Here is a 20,150-nt window from a genome sequence, read left to right as displayed (position 1 = left end):
TCCTTGTGGGCAGGACGAGATCACTGCGCGCTGACTTCAGCAGCGGGGAGAGCAAATGCACTGGAACGGGCGTCTGCTGGTGGTAACAACGTGCTCCATGCGGCGTTGTCGTTGCCGACTGCGGCGTCAGATTCAACAGCGAATGTTGGGCAGCCATCGATCGTCGCGTTCCCGACAAACGCTGTTGTTGTTGTTGCGGCGACTGTTCCAGCAACTCCCGTGTCAGATTCAACAGTTGTATATGCTGTGCCGGCGACTGGATGCCACTCAAGTCCAGCAATCTTTCCGTATTTAGTGTTGAGTTCAGCGGCAGCTTCATGTGACTCTTGTCCGGCGCCAGCGCCGTTAGTGTCACATCCAATTCATCGGATTCGGGTGGCAATTCCAGGCCGGAGGGCATCGACATGTGCTCCAGCAGCGGCAACTGATCCATGCTCTTGGTCAGGTCCAGGGTCTGCTGCAGACTCATCGGCTTATTAATTTCGTGCGTTAGGGTCTCATTTAAATTGACGTTGGTTTTGTCTTTCGCTGAGATATAAGTGGCATCCATGGGATCTGCTTGGTCAGCGCTGGGCGAGGGAATTACGGGTCGCGTGCGATCCGCTCGAGAGTCACACAAGATTTGGGTGGCATCCATTGGCTGCTGCGTTGACTTGCAGCAGCTGGCAGAGATGACAAGATGAGTGCGATCCTTGCGAATGCCGCTGACATCGGTCACGATTTGTGTGGCATCCGCCGCTAATCCTTGAGGACTCATCAGCTGCTCCTGCTCCAGCTGCTGCTGCTTATCCGGTGAGTCAAGAATAGGACGCGTGCGGTTTAAGTCAACGGTTGTTGCATCCATATCCACGGTGCGTCTAAGGCCAATGCAGGAGAGCCGGGTATGCTCCAGTTGCCCAAGATGTGGAGACGATTGCTCCTCCAGCTCCTGCTGTTGATGCTTGTGCTTCTCCTCGTCGCAGACAAAGGTCTCGGACCGCATCAGGGACATGGGTGTGCTGCTGGTCAACTGTTTGGGCGCTGGCAGCGGTGTTTGTGGCAGCGAACTGGTCATCAACTTGGAGGCAGTTACTCCACCCACCGCTGCTACTACTGGAGCTGTCAACTTGCTCGGATTAAAGTACTTTTTGAAGACGCTGCTCGTCCACTTTGCCTTCACATGCCCCCCAGCATTACTTAGCGGCTCGCCGGAAGCGCTCTTCTTGATGCTGGCCTCCACGTCGTGCAGCGGCGCCGCCGTTGGATGATAGGAGCTGATTGGACGCGATGATTTATTATTGTTGCTGCTGGTGGGCAATGCGGGCTTGCGAAAGATTTGTGTGCTGCTTTTTGTTGCAACGGGTGGGCGTATGTGGGAGGTGGAGGTGGTGGAGGAGCCGCCCCAACCGAAACTGCCAGGCGCTGGTATCCGTGAGATGCCATCCAGGCGCGAAATGCGCGACGCTGTCGAATCCTGCAAGAGAGCAAGCGAAAAATAAATAAATAAATTGTCGAAATTTTTGTGACCTTATTGAGGCAACCACAGAAAAAATGGCATACCGAAGATTGGAGACCCTTGCAGACCTATTGGCAAGTCTCATTATCAATGGGAGCTATATGATATGCTGATTTGTATAAATTAGATATTTATGTATAATTATAATACACATTATTTAAAATTATAATTACTCAAATTATAATAAAACAAACTTCAATTTAAATATGTATTCAATTTAATTTAAATATTAAAAAGTCATATAACATCCTAAGAACATAATATATGCATAAAATCTGAAGCAAATCTATACTTTATATATATTGTAATTAACATTTTAACAGTGCACACCAAAAATGTAATCAACGGCAAATTTCTGTTATCTGTTTATCTGCTTGGCGAGAAGAGTATAAAAATCCGTAAAAATGACTCAACAGATTGCGACAGCTGTCGCCTGACCTAAGACTTAAGACCCAAGACCCAAGACCCACTGCTCACCCCACCACCTCCAACCTATCCCCCTTCTATCCGTTGTTAAAAAAGTGCGTAGTTATTTTTCACCCTGACGCCAACTGGTCTGATCTACTCATCCTCTCAAGCTCTGCCCTCGGCGCACGTGCTGAGACTTTGTTTTTTTTTGGCAGGCGCCACCCTGGAATGTAGTTCATTGGGGCGTTTTCACTTGGCACCAGTTCAACGCACTTTAAAACAGGGTAACTAAAAGCGAGGATGGCGCTAGAGAAGGGTGGCTCTGATGTCATCATCAGAGTATGCAGTTAAAGGAGAGGTCACATCATTTGCATACCCCTTAGCTAAGCTTCTTTTAAGGGGTATATTGAAAACAATTAATTGGCCATATTTTTGTTTAATATATTCTGTAATATTGTATATAATAATATACTAATATTATTTTATCCATTTTAACTTTTCTAAGATGTCTTTTCATTATAACTGGGTATCTAATTAGTCAACCATTCTTTCATTTTGTCAACCCGCTTTTCTGTGGGGTGGTTTACTGACAAGCTAAAGCATAGAGCTAATTGCAGTCAAATATAATTAAATAGGGGGCGAGTTTTCCAACTGCTTTGCGCTGTTCTTTATGAAATTCGACGTGACTCGACTGATATCCAGATAATGCCTACTATATATATGCTATCATATAATTATTTGATTGCAATTAGAGCAGAGAGTGCCGTAATGAAGCAAGTGTGCGTGTGTGTGGATGAATGCTAATTATATTAGAAGAGTTATGTAGTTTGTGGTTAAGAAAAGTTTTAATCGCCATGAAAATATATGATTTGGGTTCCCACTGAGAAAGTTCAGCTGTTATTTTATATAATTTATTCTCATATTATAGAATGTATGTATTAAAATAAAACCTATGCAAAGTTTCAACCTAAATTCTTTTTTAACTAAATCTTCAAACCTATTTTTCTATTTAGAATTCACAAGTTGTTTTAGCAAGTTTCGTTTTAAGTTTTAACTTCTTTAAAAACTAGAATTCCCAAGTTGGCTTAGCAAACATAAAGCTTATTTTATGAAGTCAAGAAATTATAACTTGTATTCAAATTCTATATATTTCTAAAGTAATAACTATCTACTGACTATCTAGTTGCAACTTAACTTTTTATACACCTTTTAACTTTCTTCTTCATGTATTTTTTCTTAGTATTTCCAAGTTGCTTTTGTAAACACTAACTTAACAAATTTAATGCCCTAACAGTAGAGTATGCACAGGCAAACAGAAACTTTGCAGGCCTTATCGCTTTTGGGCCGACAAGAAAAGTTTTGGCCACACAGCTCCTGCGACTGAATACAAGCCGCATTATTAAATGTACACACCCAAATGCAGTTTACATAGCTGCCTTAATCGAAAATGCAATATTGAGCGCACAGACAAGTTAAACAAGCAACTCCCACAACCAACCCAACCACCCCACCTCAACCCCTTGGTGGAAACCCAACGCAAATGTCCTTGAACATTTTTTGAGCTGCCATAGAAAACGTGAAAAAGTTTTGCAGTGAAACTCAGCTTGCCACACACAGGATCCACATTCGCATTCAGCTCAATGATTGTTATCACGCTGCACAAAGTTCGCGCATGCGAAACGGGGGGCGTAGCGGGTCTAAGTGGGGTTGTGGTAAACAGCCACAGGAGGTGGGTCTCAAATTGCTCATTTCGCTTACAAGTCAGCAGACAAGCATATGTGCCCCATAATTATTGCAACATGACACGCAGCATGGGCACTCTGCTCGAGGTTCATAAAATGTCATCGATAAGAGCCTCGCGGGAATTGCCATAATGAAGGATTTCTCTCATTATTTTACACAGGCAGAAGAGATAAATGTATAGACATATATATATATATATAACCCACAGGGCGACTGTGCAAGGCTATTATAAATTTCTGATTAATCTGTGCATTTTTAAGCAGCTGTCTGGCAATGGATATGTTTTTTAATTGCATGGCGTAAGGTCAATTTCAGTGTTATTAAACTCAAAGTAAAACTCTAGAAATAAATAAGTTATATTCTTAATTTTGTATATTAAAATACTTTGCATGATAAGGAACAAGTGAAAATTATGCAGTCGAAATAATTTTAAAGCAGTGTAAAACCAGTTGATAGCATGTGGCAAAAGGCCTGCTTTGTGGATATTGTTGTTTAGAGAATCCAGTTAGATATACAGAAAAGTTTTATTCCTTTGTGGCGCAATCAAAATATGTAATTAGTTCTACGACCGACAAAGTTTAGCTGTTATTTTATGTTATTTATACTTAGAAAATGTACATTCATGTTTTATATTTAGTCAAGTAAAAACTTTATAGACAGCAGTGAGTTGGCGCGCCTCGACAATTGAAAAATCGATTTCGACTTTTTAAGTTTTAAGACTTTACCTTTACAAATATAACATTTGTAATTTTTTGAAGGTTAAAGCATTTTCAAATGGAATTATTGAAATCTACCTAGAAATTTTGGCAATTATAGTTCTTGCCGATCTTTGTAGGACATCACCAGCAATCAACGAAGCAAGTTTGGTTGCTCAAAATCAATAGACTCTTCTTTTCTTGCATAATACACCAATTCTTTATTCTGCGCAATAATCCAGAATCCAATTGAATTGCATACTTTGAAGCAACGCTCAAATAATTCAAGCAACACTCCGAAAAATATGCTGCACTTAATTTGATAGCCGAAAACAGCAGATTTAAAGCGAAGCATAATATTTGACAACCTTAACGTATTTAACGAGATAACCTTGACTTTAGAGAGGGCTTTACCAGATACTATCTGGCCGTCAGCAGCGTTTCCCTCAATTACAAAGTTCGTCCTTTTAATTTCCCAGCCCACCTTCTTAAATTGTTCAAATGAACTCTCAATTTATGAGTCTTTTAATCAAGACGGGAGAACCCTACTCAATTTTCTTGATTTTTTGTCCTAAAATTTGTTATCTAGGCCACAATATTTGTGGCAACAATACGACAATATAAAAATATTTGTACCGCTGTCGAGCAAGCGCCAATTGAAAAGGAGACAAAAAGCAAAATCAAGAAGGAAATAAAGCAACAACAAAAAAATAAAGGGAAACGCAGCACGCAGCGAGTAAAACACAAATGCGGAATTATTGTCATAACGGTGCACAGGAAGCCAAAAAGCGGAGAAAAGGAAAGCAATGTCAAACATAAAAAGACAAAAAACAATAAAAAACATGAAGCAAACAGAGGGTGACTATGACAGTGTACACTGCGAGGGGGGCGCACTGTACTACAAATTCTGTTATATGGGTTAAGCGCCAACGCAAGTCCTAAGCAGAGCAGGAGGGGGGAAGAGAAAGCCGACAAACGGAACTGTATAAAATTTATCGATTTATGGGGGAACAGACAGATTTGAGGGCGGTAATCGGGGGTGCATGGTTTATATATATAGGGGTAGGTATTAATAACATTTAACGGGGGGCTTCTAGACTGAGTACAGTTTCGGTTAGTATAATGCATAAATTCAAAGAGTTCCCATCTGTGTCTGTCTGTGTTTGTGTGTAAAATGGCTTGTGCAAGCATGTTTTGCTTTGACCAATCGATAACGATTGTCGAGCTTAAGTGGAACGCATTACTTACGAACAATAACTGTCAATTATGAATCACTGCATTTATATCGATTGTTCAGTCAAAGAGTCACTGAGAACATTCTATTCCATGTTTATCTATTCATTGCTTTCATTCATTTGTTATGCTTTTCATGCGACCACGAAACTTTCGTCCTTGTTAACAAGGCTCTTTTGTCGAGCAAAACTTTTGACCTGGCTGATTTTTATTTCGATTGGAAATGTGATTTCGAGTCCAAATTCAAGTAAAAATTATACTCCAAAAAACTTTCAAAACTTACAAATCTAATCAAATTTTACAAGGCTTTGTAATCATAGTTTGAGACCGGCCAGGATGACAAAATTTATAAGCGCAACTGGCTGGTCAAATCTCTGACTTTTTGGGGTTATTATTACAGGAGTGTAGGAGAAATCTACCCCAGATCCCATACGGCATCACAGCGAGCCAAAAATGACTTCGGGCTGACAACCGTTTTAACCTAACCTAACCTAATTATAGTTTGGCGTCTAGATTTAAAACTGCAATTAATGTTGAAAGTCCAACTCTAACTCTATTTCCATGTTCAAATGATACTCTCAAAAAGGGCTTGTGGCGACGTGTCAAAACTTATCATGACCATAACTATGATATTCAAGCTCCAAAATCATGTTAAAATACTATGTCATAACTTTGTCAAAGTTGACAGATTTTCAAAAACTAGAGCTTGTTAATTATGGTTTGATTTCTAGAAAGTTGCAAATGTGATTCTGACTCGACAGCCAAATTACATTTATATCCTTCAAAGAGTGCTTCTGGGAGCTAGTCAACATTTTCCTTCTTCTGACTTGAAATTCATGTTAAAATTTGTCTATAAAGCCTCACGAAGAGTGCATTTAAGAGCTAGTAATTCAATTCTGCTCATTTTAAATTCAAAATCTGCTCCGAAGCCGACTTTTACATCTCCGCAGTCTGTTTTTTGCAAACAGCTCAATCAAGTTAACTGTTTTACTTGGCTTCTCCACAAGGACGGCTGCAGACATTATCACAAGCCATTTGCTCGTATCAATCAACATCTTTAAGCGGCTTATTTTGGCAGCCATTCGCAAAACGGACAACCTGTGAAACCGGTCAACATTCAAGAAATACGACGGGAAATGAAGCAGAAACCGGGTGCCATCAAACAGTTGCTCGCTTATATAAAATAAAACTTCAGCAGAAGTTGCATAAAATTTAACTATTCATAAAATGGCAGCGTGCTTAAATAGATTGTGTTTTGGTAATCAAAATTCGCAAATTATTTCAATCGCTTTAACAAATTCTGTAGCTTAGTTTGCTGCGCAACTGCTAAAAATAATTCACAACATATTTTTTTAATGCGCAGCAGCGTCTCCAGCTAAGATGTCAATAAATTGCAAAGTCTGCGACAATATTTTTAATATTGCGCAGTTTATGTGTGTGTGAGTGTTAGACAGAAGCCCAATACTATGTACTGAGAGCATAGAGTGGTTATACAAGACTAAAAGGCATACAAAATAAGTCTATGTTTTTTATCATAGGGGAAACATCTGAAAACAATCAGAGTGAAACCTTCAAAATACCAAAACAATGTTCATATGGAAGTTGCGTGATATATGATATAGTAGCCCGATTAAAGTGACTTGTTTGCTTAATTGTGACAGACTTAAAAGTAAGTTTGGGTTGCATATCATAATCTGGAAAAAAGATTTAAAAAAATGGCTTCTCTAAAAGAAAGAAAGAAAAAATCCAACTTTTTTAGATTACAGATTACATACTTTTTACAGGGTAATTCGTAGTTAAATTCTTCGCCTAATGCTATTTTACGCAACACATGCTGCGCTGTATGTCTGTGTATTTTTTGCGTGTGTATAAAAAAGAGCCCCTTGCTTTATATATCTTTTTCTCAAGAGGGCAATAATTTACGAACAATTTCGCAGTGGTGCGTAAAATTAAATCATTTTTATTGCGCCTCGGCTCTGAGATGCGGGCTCCTAGACATATGTCTAGGTCTGGGCCAGAAAGAGCAACGAGCTATGCGATATGCGATATGCTGTCAGCCAGACAATTAATGTTATCGAGTTGAGCTGGACATATATATTTTACACTCGATATAGTCGGTCTGTGCCCAGCTGGAGACTTGTTGGACCAAACAAATTTATGTGCATCATCTGTGGCACAGTTGAAACTCGAGCAGCAGTTAAGCCAGCAGATAAATGCGAACTAGCTTCAAGTCAGCTGCAAAAAGAAGGCGAAGGATTTATCTTACAGCAGGATATTTTGCCACATTTTGCCTGCTGTTACCAGAACAAGAACGAAAAAATCACTGCATACTTCTAAGCGCAGATTAAAAAGGCGACCTCCCATGGCAAAAATGTGCAGTCAGCGAAAAACAAAAACGTAGAAAAAACATAATGAAAAAAGTCAAGAAAAAACAGAGATATTATTTTGGATATGCTGATATGTTTAATACCCTTTAAAATATAGAAAAATATATTATTAAAAGACAACACGAAATAGATTTTGTTGGAAGTTTTAATGCCTCCATAACTTTCAGAAAATCTCGATTAAAATTAAACACAATTTAAGGTGTTTCACTGAATCAATTCCGAAAAGAGTCCATAAATTTCTAAAAACAAGCTTTAATGCAATAACTAAAGGAATATGTTTTATCAGGCTATCAAACTGAATCGTAAAAAGTATAAGTTCAGTTCCAATTCTGAATCCCAATCGGTACGCCTCATATATATTAATAACTCTAGCTAACAAGAAAAAATAGAGTATACAAAGAATACAATAAAAGTTAACCACTCGCAAGACAAGCAAAGTTCACAACAAAAGGCAAATGAAGCCACAACAACAACAACAACAACAACAAGAACAAAACAATAAAAGGAAAAACATTTGCCATTTTAATTTGTATTGTGAAAACAGCGGTGTGTTTTCCGGGCGGGTGCGGTACGGAGTAAAAAACATCAGTTGTCGAAATAAAAACCCCCATTTGGGTGTTTATATAAATGAGTTTCTTACTATTTCCAGAAGGATTTCCATTTTGGCGCGTGTGTGATTTGGCTTGCGTTCTATTTAATGGTCCCCTAACTGGAAAATTCAGTGCGGAATTAATGTGCAGAAATATTCGAGCAGCACGTGCGACACGTTTGGGCTTAGACTGGCTTAAGCTGTATAAAGCATGTGTTTCGATGTATGTGTTTACGTATGAGTAACAGCGGTAATTAAGAGGCAACTCTTAAGATTCGTTGGAAACCGGTAAGCCGATTAGCAGCGCTTATCAGATTATATAAAATAAATTTTGTCAATTAAATATGGGGCTTTATTTAGGATTTGAGAAAACTGTAAATAAAACCACAATATTTAAGAGTAATCGAAATTCCCCGGTTAAAATGCGGACCTTCAGACTTTCTCGATTCAATGACAGGAAATCAAACAGAAACCAGAACCGTTAACGAATAATCTGGACATTTCCTGATTTCCGGATAGGTAATCAAACCAGAACTCGAACCTTCAACCGAAATTATCTGATTGACATTCAGTACCAGAATCGGAACCAATATTAAATTCGATACGATTCCCGCATTTAAAATCGTTTCAAAAGTAAATAGGAAAACAAAGTAGAAAATATGATTTTAAAGAAAGTTAGAAAAATTACTTTTTGACTAAGAAATAGAGTTATAACTCGTAAATAGGAGTGCACATTTGTCCATTTGTGAAGAAGAGATGAGCAGACAATTGACAGCATACTGATTCTTGGCCTGAAAATAGAGATGAATTCCAAAATTTGCAATTCATGTTTTTGCAGTTTATCAGTTTGGTCGAGTGTAGTGCATAACAAGTAGTTGCCACTCTTCATTCGAGCTGCCTGCAACTTGGTGCATGGATATGCTATTTGGTATGTGCAACTTGCTTTGCGAACGAATATTCCAGTAATTTATCATGCCCCAGAGAATCGAGATGAAGTCATAGAGGACATTTATCAAATGGCAGCCTTGTGTAACACCAAGAGCAAGAGAAACGTGCAACATGCAACAACTTCTTACTAACTCTTTCTCCTCAGTCTTTTGCTGAATTTCGAGTATTTTCCTGCAGAAGAGTTGAGGCCAAAACTAATTTTATGTAATGTAAATCGTTCGTTGCAAGAATGAGAATGATGAGTCCCTTCTGTCTCTCACACCTAATGCACATTTTCAACAGGGACATGCCGCAACCCCCACCCAGGGGCATGCCCCAACCCCCACCCCAAAACCAATTTTCTAAATTGCAGTTGCAATTGCAATTGATTTGCAAGCGTGCATTTTAAAGCAGACAAGACGCAAAAATATAATCAACTTGGGGCTATGGAAAATTGCAAACGATGAAGGTCACAAAAATATCGCCATGAAGCGGACAACAATTGCACAAATATATATATGTATATATATATAGTAAAAAGTTCTGTTCCATTTTGGTAAGACTCCTGGACGATATCGATGACAGACAGAATCGAAACTACAGATAATTAACCAGCTGATCTTCTAGAAACACGAACTTTGACAAGAACCTAAAAAGAAAATAAGAGAGTCAAAAACTCAAATAGAACTAACCGCAAACATTACTAAAAATGTGGTTGCTGTTTACAAAGAGGAGCTTCTGAAACATGTTGCAAGCTCATTTTCAAAAGCATTTCATTTCATGCAAACCAAAATCTGACACGGGCGACCAACCGACTGTTTTCCAGCAAATAAACCACATATGTGTAGGATGCACAATGTGAATTACGAAATCCGAGAAAACCACAACAACTGAAATTGCAGACAATTACACACAGACACACACAAGCAAACACACACACAAATTTTGCTAATGGCCTGAAATGCAACAAAAAAAAGGCAACAATAACAGTATCAAACATGAACATGGCTAACATTGCTGCCAGAGACAATAAACAAAGCCACAAAATGTTTAGCAGCTTCATTGTTGTCAACAGATTTTATCCTGGCCTGTGGTACTAAATTACCATTTTGGCAATTTGCAAGTATTGCCGACTGCAAATTTAAATGTAAATTTTGCTATTGATGCTTCTAATGAGGCCTCGTTGTCAATGCCACAACGGCGATACTGCCCCTAGTATATATTTTATTCATTAATTATAATACAATAATGACTTTAATGTCATATTTGATAATCTGTTTATTTACTTATGTGCCCAGCGCGTTTGTTTGCAGCAAATTAAACACATTTTTCATAAATAAATTCGATTATTGGTTTAGTAATCCAAAAAATGTTTGATTATCATTAAGAGACAGAGAGATGTATCTCAGACCCCATCGAGTATACTTTGGCATCATATTGATCATCTTTTTAAAAATTTCTGCAAAATATATTGATAAAATCGAAAGAAAATCTTATTTTCACACAATTAACTCTATATCTTTAGCATTTCTTGCAAAGCATTTCATTCATCAGCTTCTAGCAAGTTTTATTCCTTGCAACGCCTGTTAGATACGTAATCAACTAAATTATTTAAGCCCACACTTCTTTTCATTCTGGCTGCCACATGAATTTTGTGTGCTATTGCATTTTCAACATCATATGGCAATTGAAATCAAATTTCGCAGCACTCGAGTGGCTTCCCAAGAATGGGAAAAACAAAAACAAAAAGAACACCAAATAACAAGCACAGAGCAATGTCCATTTTGGCTCTCTGACTCTCTGAAGTGAGTGCTGCAACACTTTGAAAAACATTATTTTTGCGCTCGTTACTATATTTTTGTTGTTGCTTTTCTGCTTTCTTTTGGTTGCTCGCGTCGCTGACAGTTTGAAAGAGGAACCAACAACTGGCAGTCGATAGTTGACCCAAATCCAGCAACTTACCCCCTTACAAAAAAAATGGCACAAAAAAAGGAGAGAAAGAAACTGGGTAAGTTAGAGAAATTTGCTGACTGTCACGTACTTACACATCAAAACATGCTGCACTACACTGAGAAAAAAAAACAGATTACGCACAATTTACAAAAGCGCTTTGCTCGATTAAAGAACAAGATAACATAATATTAAGCAACTAATTCCCTAAGTCTCCAACACGAAAGTCCACAAAAAATATCGTATAATCTCACACACTGCCCTTAATTAACTTGTGAAGACTCTATAAAGTATATATTCTTAATTAGCATCAATAGGCGAGGCAAGCCGATGTTAAAGTCTATAAGAGCTAGAGGTTACAATTTTGGAATATAAATCACCATACACAGATAAATTTAATTTAATTTTTCCTGGCTTTTAAAGTCTGCTTTTTTCATATTGCTGCTGCTGCAAACATTTTTCAGGGCGTATAACTTTTTGCTTTTTTTCTTTACTCATCCCCTTTTTTCTCCCACATTTTTTTCCTTTTTGGTTCGTTTGTTATTCTGCAGTGCAGCGTATGCAACTGTCAAGTGGGGGTAGCAAAAACCAGAACAACAACAACAACAAGAACAGCAACTGTTTCATATATCAAATTTGTAGCTCAATATATAACCCATGTGGGTAGGAGGTAGGTAGACAGAGAGACAAACGGGACGTAACGACGGACAACTGCGGGTTTTATGTGACATTGTTTACCTATGCCAACAACAACTGTAACAACAACTATAATAACAACAATCAACATGATTTACGTTTGAGTTGTGCGCGCTTCTCAAAAACAATGTCATTTAATTTCAACGTCAGACCAGGCTAAAGAGAAATGTTCGTTGTCAAACGTGGCGTATGAGCAATGTGTGTAAACATTCGTATTTCGTATATTCCGCATACGCCTCGTGTGTCACTTGGCATTAGTGCTGAATGTGCTGTGATCTATTTCGACAGTTTTAGACAGAAAAGGACAGGCAAATATAAATTTAATGGAAACATTTACAACAAATTCACCAAATTCTTATCAGATGAATTTTTGCTTGTATTATATTGTTCAAATAACCAAAAACAATATTTCAGAGTTATTTTCTTTAATTTTCTTTTGCACTGATTTATAAACAGACAACTCTAAAAAAAAATAATCACAAAAATCTTCGCTCGAACTGTGCAGATTGTCGTATTCTGCAGCAATCAGAAGGCCGATGTCCAAGAAAGTAGATTGCCGCATTGCAAATGCAGTTCGCATAGTTTGTCTGCCATTTTGAACTTTCCAACAAAGTTGCGCAACGCAACCTTAACGAGGCGAATGGAGCTGGTCTCAGGAAACTTGTGGATAGTTTGAGTAGATGCTGGCAGTTGAACTCCGACAACAACAACAAAAATGCTGTGTGTGAATAACGATTGAGATTAAGTCCCGCAAAACAAAATGTAGCCAGCCAAATCGTATGAGAATTAGCTCCGATTAATAGTATGTATATATACATATTTAAAATTGTACAATTTACCCACTCATACATGCATGGAAGTGTAGTTAATTGCTCTCGAAATGCGCTCAAGTGCCGTAATTGGTTTAAAGCGATGCTTCAGAGTTTTGTCATGTGTGGAACTTAATTAACATGCATGTTGGCTACAGTGATAAAAAAAAAGTATTATATGCATTTTTATACTCGGAACCCATTAGAAATAAACGTGGTAAATGGGGTATAATGATCTTATGTAGAAGTATGTAACCGGTAATAGACGGCAAACCATAAACTGTTCTGAATCAACATCAAAATGCAAATCGATTTAGACATGTTCTTCTCTTCTCCTGTATTAACAAGCATTTCTTGAAGTTAGATAATTCTCAATTAGAAAATATAAGTTCTCGAATATTTCATATTATAGATAACTGAACTCGTTTCGCGAATATCGATACAAATCGATTTTCGATAGCAGTAAAGATACAGTTATATAGATACAATCTTCCAATTTATGTATAATATCCGCAGACATATTTTCGATGAACTGAACTGAATTGAGGGCATCTTCTAGTCGATCTCTGTCAACTTGAGCATTCTAACTTGTTTCAAATATTTTATTTTGTATATTATTTAGTTTAGTTTGTACTCTTCTAAAAATGCTGCGAGATAAATTCGCATGTATGTAGCTGGAGAGCACATGTTAGCATAGTTTTGTGAAGGACGCGCCTTTCTTATGTTGTGGAAAAATACAGAAGGCAAGCGGGGGTGACACAGGATGTGCGGCTGTCTTAGTGTACGCTCAAGCATAAAGCCAGACACGAAACAGTCGCCTCTGTTTGGCAGTTGCAGTGATGAGCAGACGGGCGGATCGGGGCAAGAGGGGCAACGGACAAGGAATATACCTAAAACAAAAGTTTCGAAACGTCAAACGTTTTGTAGTCAACGAACATTTTTTTCCTTTAGCTTTATCTTTTGCTTTTGGCATTTTCCCTCTGCTCTTGTGTCAATTATGCAGCTTGAATAAAGCAACAGCAGCAAACTAAAATGGAAGGAAGCAAATAGAGGGCGAAGGTCGTTTACATAAGCTCTCAAAAGTATGCTAGACATATCTATATATATATAAGCCATATATATGTATATATCTGCATAACGTACTCAGTTCGACTGGAATTTTTATTAGGGTACACTCTTCGTTATATCCTGTTAGAGAGCGTATCATAAAGTCAGGACACTTTAGATAAGATGCATAAAACAAGGTAATAAAAACTTACAACATTATTTTGAGTGCACTTTTCAGCGCAGCACAGAATCTTAGAACAGAAAAGTGGAATTCAAATTTTGCTTGAAAATTTCTTCGTAAGTGATATTTAAATTATGAATTTATTTTAGTTTATTCAGTTGCTCGAGTAAAGAGGTTTTCTTCAAGTCGTTCAACTTTTAGTCAAGCGCACTCAGTTCAAATATGATTGTACAAATATGATTATATATATTTACATAGTGTGCAAATTGAATTTTTTTTGATATCCCATGCCCTTTTGCATTCTGGTATTTATATATTTATTTATGTTAATCCCTATGCATTCAAATCTCAGCTACCAAAAACGGAATATACATTTATGACGAGTGTTCTCAAAGGTCAAATTGTTTCTTTTATTATCCAAATAAAACAGATACCAAGAACAACTCTACGGGGAATATACAAATTCCCTAATTCCACTTACATACAAAATACGCTTAGATTATTATTTTTGTTTCAAATTCAACATTTCAACTTTAGTAACTTTTATTTCTTTAATTAAAGCTTTAATGATAGCTCTCATATAGCTCTTGAACTAATTACAGCCGAAATTAAGGCTTTAAGTGAAGCTTCAATATATACAGCTGTAGCTTTAGTAATATATTTAATGATAGAACTAATTTTAGCCTTAATTAAAGCTCCACCTTAAGCTTTAATTGTGGCTTTATCTAAAGTTAACTTGAGCTTCACTTATAGCATGAATTTGATGGGTCCAATTATAGCTATACCGTGAATTTCAATGGTTTAACTTTAAGTTGTCTTCTTTTAAGGATTGCTTTAGTGATATTTTTAATGACAGCTTTAAAGCTAAAAATGTTTCGATGCATAGCAGTATATTCTACATACTTAACTATGCACACCAAGGATAAAACTTCATGACCATATAATTATGTGCATACCATTTGACTGCAAGGGCATGCAAATTTTCTATTCATTAGAGCGTTGTGGTTTTCTTTTGCTTCCCACATATAGCCCGCAACTTCCATAAAGTTGACTGGCCTCCATGTGCCACATTTGCTCCTCTCACTCTTCAACTGCCTCGCCTCCTCGCTGCCACAAATAATATGCAAAGTCTATTAAAAACAAGTGTGCCCGAGTCATGTGTCAGCACCTCAGCAATGAGTGTTAAAAAAAAATAAGTGTATGCATATAGCAAAGCAAACCAGACTTGTGAAATACCAGCAAAAAAGAATAGTAAACAAGATGTTCACTTGAAGGAGGTACAGAACAACAAAAGTTTACCATGAATTAATTCTTATTATTATTTTTAGAATAAAAATCGTACTTTAATTTTTACATTAAGTATAGAGTATACCCATTGTATAATTTTAGTAAGGGTATGACAATGACGAAGCGCATGAAATGTGTGCCGCAAGGAAGCAAATACAACACACACACATATATATAAACCATTAGAGCCCTTACTTTCTCACACTCTTTACACACTTTGACACCCATAACGTTTTGTGCAACGCCACCTGGCGGGCAAGTCATTAAGTGAGCTTGTTTTGTGCTGATTTGTGACGATGCCTCCTCCTCTGCGGATGCAGGGACAGGGATAGGGCATAGGCAGCAACAGCAGCAGGAGGCCATAAAAATGGCAAGACTACCTAAACTAAACACACACAACAAATACACACACACACACACACAAGCAGCTATAATTATAACGGGCATTAAAACGACCCCAAACGTAGCCAGAGTTGCCAGAGTGTTTTATGAGTGCAAGCAACTAGTGAAAATAAATGCCACTAATTTTAGTTATATTTTTTTATACCCTTCTAGGTGGTAGCTAGCTAGGAGTTCATAAAATAGCAACAGTTCAATTAGATATATTTATATCATGAATTTATATATATATAATTGTAATGAATGTGAATTACTGAGAAGCTAACACATCAAAATCAACCCAACTTGAGAAGCTAAATTTATGAAACATTTGTTATATATATATTATATTCATTAAATGTCAAAAATCGGCAAAAAGAAACCCAACTCAATAATTACAAGTTTCATTAAGCTATCAGCATTTAACAGACATATCATTTAAAGCTTTCATAAAACTGATTGAGCTTTATAAGGAACCCAAATCAGAATAAAGTGTACATTTTGATAATGTCTACGAAGGGTGTTTGACATTAGGAAAAACCCAAAGAGAACTCTTTCTTCTCCGACCCAACTTTTTAGCACTTACTTTTTATGCGAAAATATAACTAACGAAATGGCTAAGCAGAGGGCGAGTCCCAAGTCAGCAGTCAGCGGTTGCAAATTCATTTTGTTGTTTCCGGGCCAGCCCCAAAACACAGTTACTTTACATCTAAAGGTGTGTGTGTGTGTGGGTGTTTTGTGTGGGTGTGTGTTTGTGTGTATGCACAACATTGTGGTTAACTAAAACAAAAGTCAAAACTAACACTAACTAACACTGAACAGCAACACTTAACCACATTTATACGTAAATATATATATATATATATATATAGTTGCGACCTCAGTTGTGCCAGCCAGTTTACCCGATTCGGTTTGCCGCTCGGTTTGCAACCTGTTTGCAACCCCCATTCAGAGACCCTACACAAAAAATGAAACCAACTTTACAATTGTAGCCCCTAGAAATGCTCTTCATGCATTTCCTGCATTTTAGACGCGTTTCCACAGTTTAATACCCTGTAAAATGGTTTATTGCAGTTGTGCAAATGTATGTAACAGGCATACAGAATATATATTCTTGATCAGCATCAAAAGCCGAATCAATTCAGACAAGTCTGTCTGTGTGTCCGTCTATAGAAACAGGCAGATTTATGGCATACCAAATGACTTTAAATTTGGAATATATGTTCTTTATCTTGTGTATATCGATACAACTAAATTTATAGCTGTAGCTGTAGTAAGAGACAACATTTTAGAGATATAATGTTTCAACTTTGCCTATTATTGATCAACTTTAAGTCGCATAAGAGTCAAGTTTTTAACCAAAATAATCTTGCAAGTTGAACAAACTACTATCAATCAATTCCTAATAATATTAATGTATATAATAACAAAAATAATATCAACATAATCCCTTTGCACCTGCATCTTAATTTTAAACAGGGTATCTGCCAGTCAAACACTGTCGACTCGAGCAATTTAACTTCTTTTATGTTGCGCCTTTTGTTTTCTCATATTTTTTTCATTTCGGGCTTGCATCGCGTGCAAAGAGCACATTACAAATTTCATTGTTGCTGCCTTCGCCTGGCTTTGCTGCTGCTGTTTTGTGGTAATACGGGCATCAAATTGGGTTAGTAGTAAATTCTCGTGTTTGTTTTCACTATCTTTCAATGGGCTGCGGAAAGCAACAACAACCACATCAACAACAACAATATATTGCATGCAAAATCTTTTCTTCTTTCCTTTTATTACATTTTTTGGTTCTGTTCAAGTGCATTTTCCTGACTGCATACTTTTAGGCGTTAGCTGAAGAGTATTTCATCAAATAATGAATTGCATACAACTTCAATTACTAACGCATAAGCTGAATTATTAAATATTGTAAAGCTGCTTTATTTACTCAATTAAAATGCAATTAATTAAGCATTGCAAAGGAATTTTAATCGGATTATTTGCAACACATGTGGAATTTTGAATCTGACAGTCAAACATGAACAATGCAAGCTTACCTTAACTATTATACAATAATCCTGAATAGTTAATAAAAATAATTCTTATACCATTCCGAGTTGACTTCCGTTTAGTGTTTTTCTTTTTACTATTTACTATGTAACGGAATACACTCGTATATCTATCTATCTGCAATCACACCCGCCTCGAGTGATTAGCAAAGCCAAGTTTTACCCAGCGCGGCTTTCCTAATGTTGCACGGAACATTTCTTCAGGTCATAAAAACTTATCACCCACCTGCTCACACACACACACACACACAATCACACAATATATATAGCAGGCAGCTCTGACTGGCACAAACACACAATCTATATCCGAGCAGCTCGAACTAAAGCCGATTTGAAACAAATTAACCGCACAGCCGTCAGTCGTCACACGGATTTAAGTGCAACGCTCGGTTAGCTGGCAATTTTCCAGGCAAAGGCAACAACTGAAAAGCAAACTGGACACCTGGACACCTCGAGGTTATATGTTCCATTGCTTCCCACTCACAATACACTCATTGCCCACCCACTTTTTAGAGCAGGCAGACAGTCGACTGACTGCTTTTGCACACAGCTGACGACAGGCGCTTAATTTTCAATTACGAAACACACACATGCCCCCAAAGTGCAAATGGAATGGGGGGTGCTAAACGTAATGATCTCATATGTTGGCCATTTTACACAGACACACTTTCTTATGTAACTACCACATACCCATGTAAACCTATACATATATAATTATATATATATATAAATATGTATAAGCATCATCATTGGCAACACGTTTTTACACCTTGTGCTACACGTTTTTATTTAATTTGCTGCACATTCTACGACGCAACACAATCAAATCCATATTATATATATATATATATGTATATATATGTATGGTCCGGATATTAAGCTGGCCTGGCTACAAACAGGAAAGAAGAAAAAAGGATATGCACGGGCGTAGTCAACGCTTATCAGCCGAAGGGCGTCTATTGGATATAAAAAGTAAAATAATAATTGAAATATGTTTGTCGCTAATATATTCAATAATGGACGGAATAGTAATAATTGAAACTGCGAATAATACGCTCCTCAAACTAATTAAGTATCTCATTAAAACATAAATGAACTTTCACATAGCTAGTTGAACGTTCAATTGCGTGAATTTATAATGCACAAAAAGGTAAACATATTTCAAATAATTAACATTATATTTTATTGACAATCATCCGCAAATGCAAATTAATATTTAATGCGTATTTTATGGCATCCATTTAACTAAATTGCAGGTGTTTGCGCAAAGTGCACAATCAGCATAAACAATGCGAAAATTCAATCAGAAATTGATTCAAAATTGTCGCGATAAACAGGGCTCAAACAAAACGAAGAAGAATATAAAAAAGAAATTTATTTATATTAAAGTTGGTTCGCTTTGGAGGCCACATAATAATTGAATTATATATTGAATATGGACGAGGAAGTGAAGAAGAAGATATAAAGATAGTTTGGCTGTGGGCTGAAAAAAAATCCCAACCCCAATCGTAAACACGATTATTGTGAAGTCAACTGGAACTGGGGATGGATTGAGAGTGGAGAGATAGAGAGATAGAGAGGACCACAAAGCAGTATAAATATTTGATTTAAACTTGGTGACTGTGAAATCTTTGTGCTACTTAAGCAAAGCTTATGTCCCATTTTCCTTTATTTCTGCCACTTTAACTTGCTGCAGCATTTTATTTGAGTTTCTCTTTTAGAAACCGCTCACTTATCGGATTAAACCTGGCACTGAGTTTGACCTGTAAAATATCTATCTTAGGCACGACCTCGCTTACATTCCCTTTGAGGCTGTAATCAGCTTGCTGGCATCCCCAAAGCTTTACAAATTAAAATACCCTCGGCGAGTAATAAGCATTTCAATCAAAATCGATAATATAAATGATGCTTCATTAAAATCCTAATTAAAAGAGTAGTTCGAGTGCTATGAATAACAATTCGTATGCCCAACTAGTTTCTCAAATGCAACATCACAAATTAGTTATTTGGGCGACACATTCTTCGCATTTTTTGTTTTTTTTTTTTTTGTGCGCTTGCAAGTAATTTTTAATTTGGAAATTCCTTGAGTAGCGAACGTGGCAGGCACACACGAAACAAAACGTGACACACTGGCTGCAACTTTGCCTCATGCCTGTCTGCCTACAGTCACATGTATGCAACACACACACACACACATGCACAGATACCTGCACACATGTGTGAGACACAACCGCAGCGCCGCACAGCGCCGTTGCAAGTATCTTGAGC

Source organism: Drosophila grimshawi, unplaced genomic scaffold (assembly GCF_018153295.1).
Source record: "Drosophila grimshawi isolate 15287-2541.00 unplaced genomic scaffold, ASM1815329v1 contig_1377, whole genome shotgun sequence".
NCBI lineage: Eukaryota > Metazoa > Arthropoda > Insecta > Diptera > Drosophilidae > Drosophila > Drosophila grimshawi.
This window is presented reverse-complemented; position numbering follows the sequence as displayed.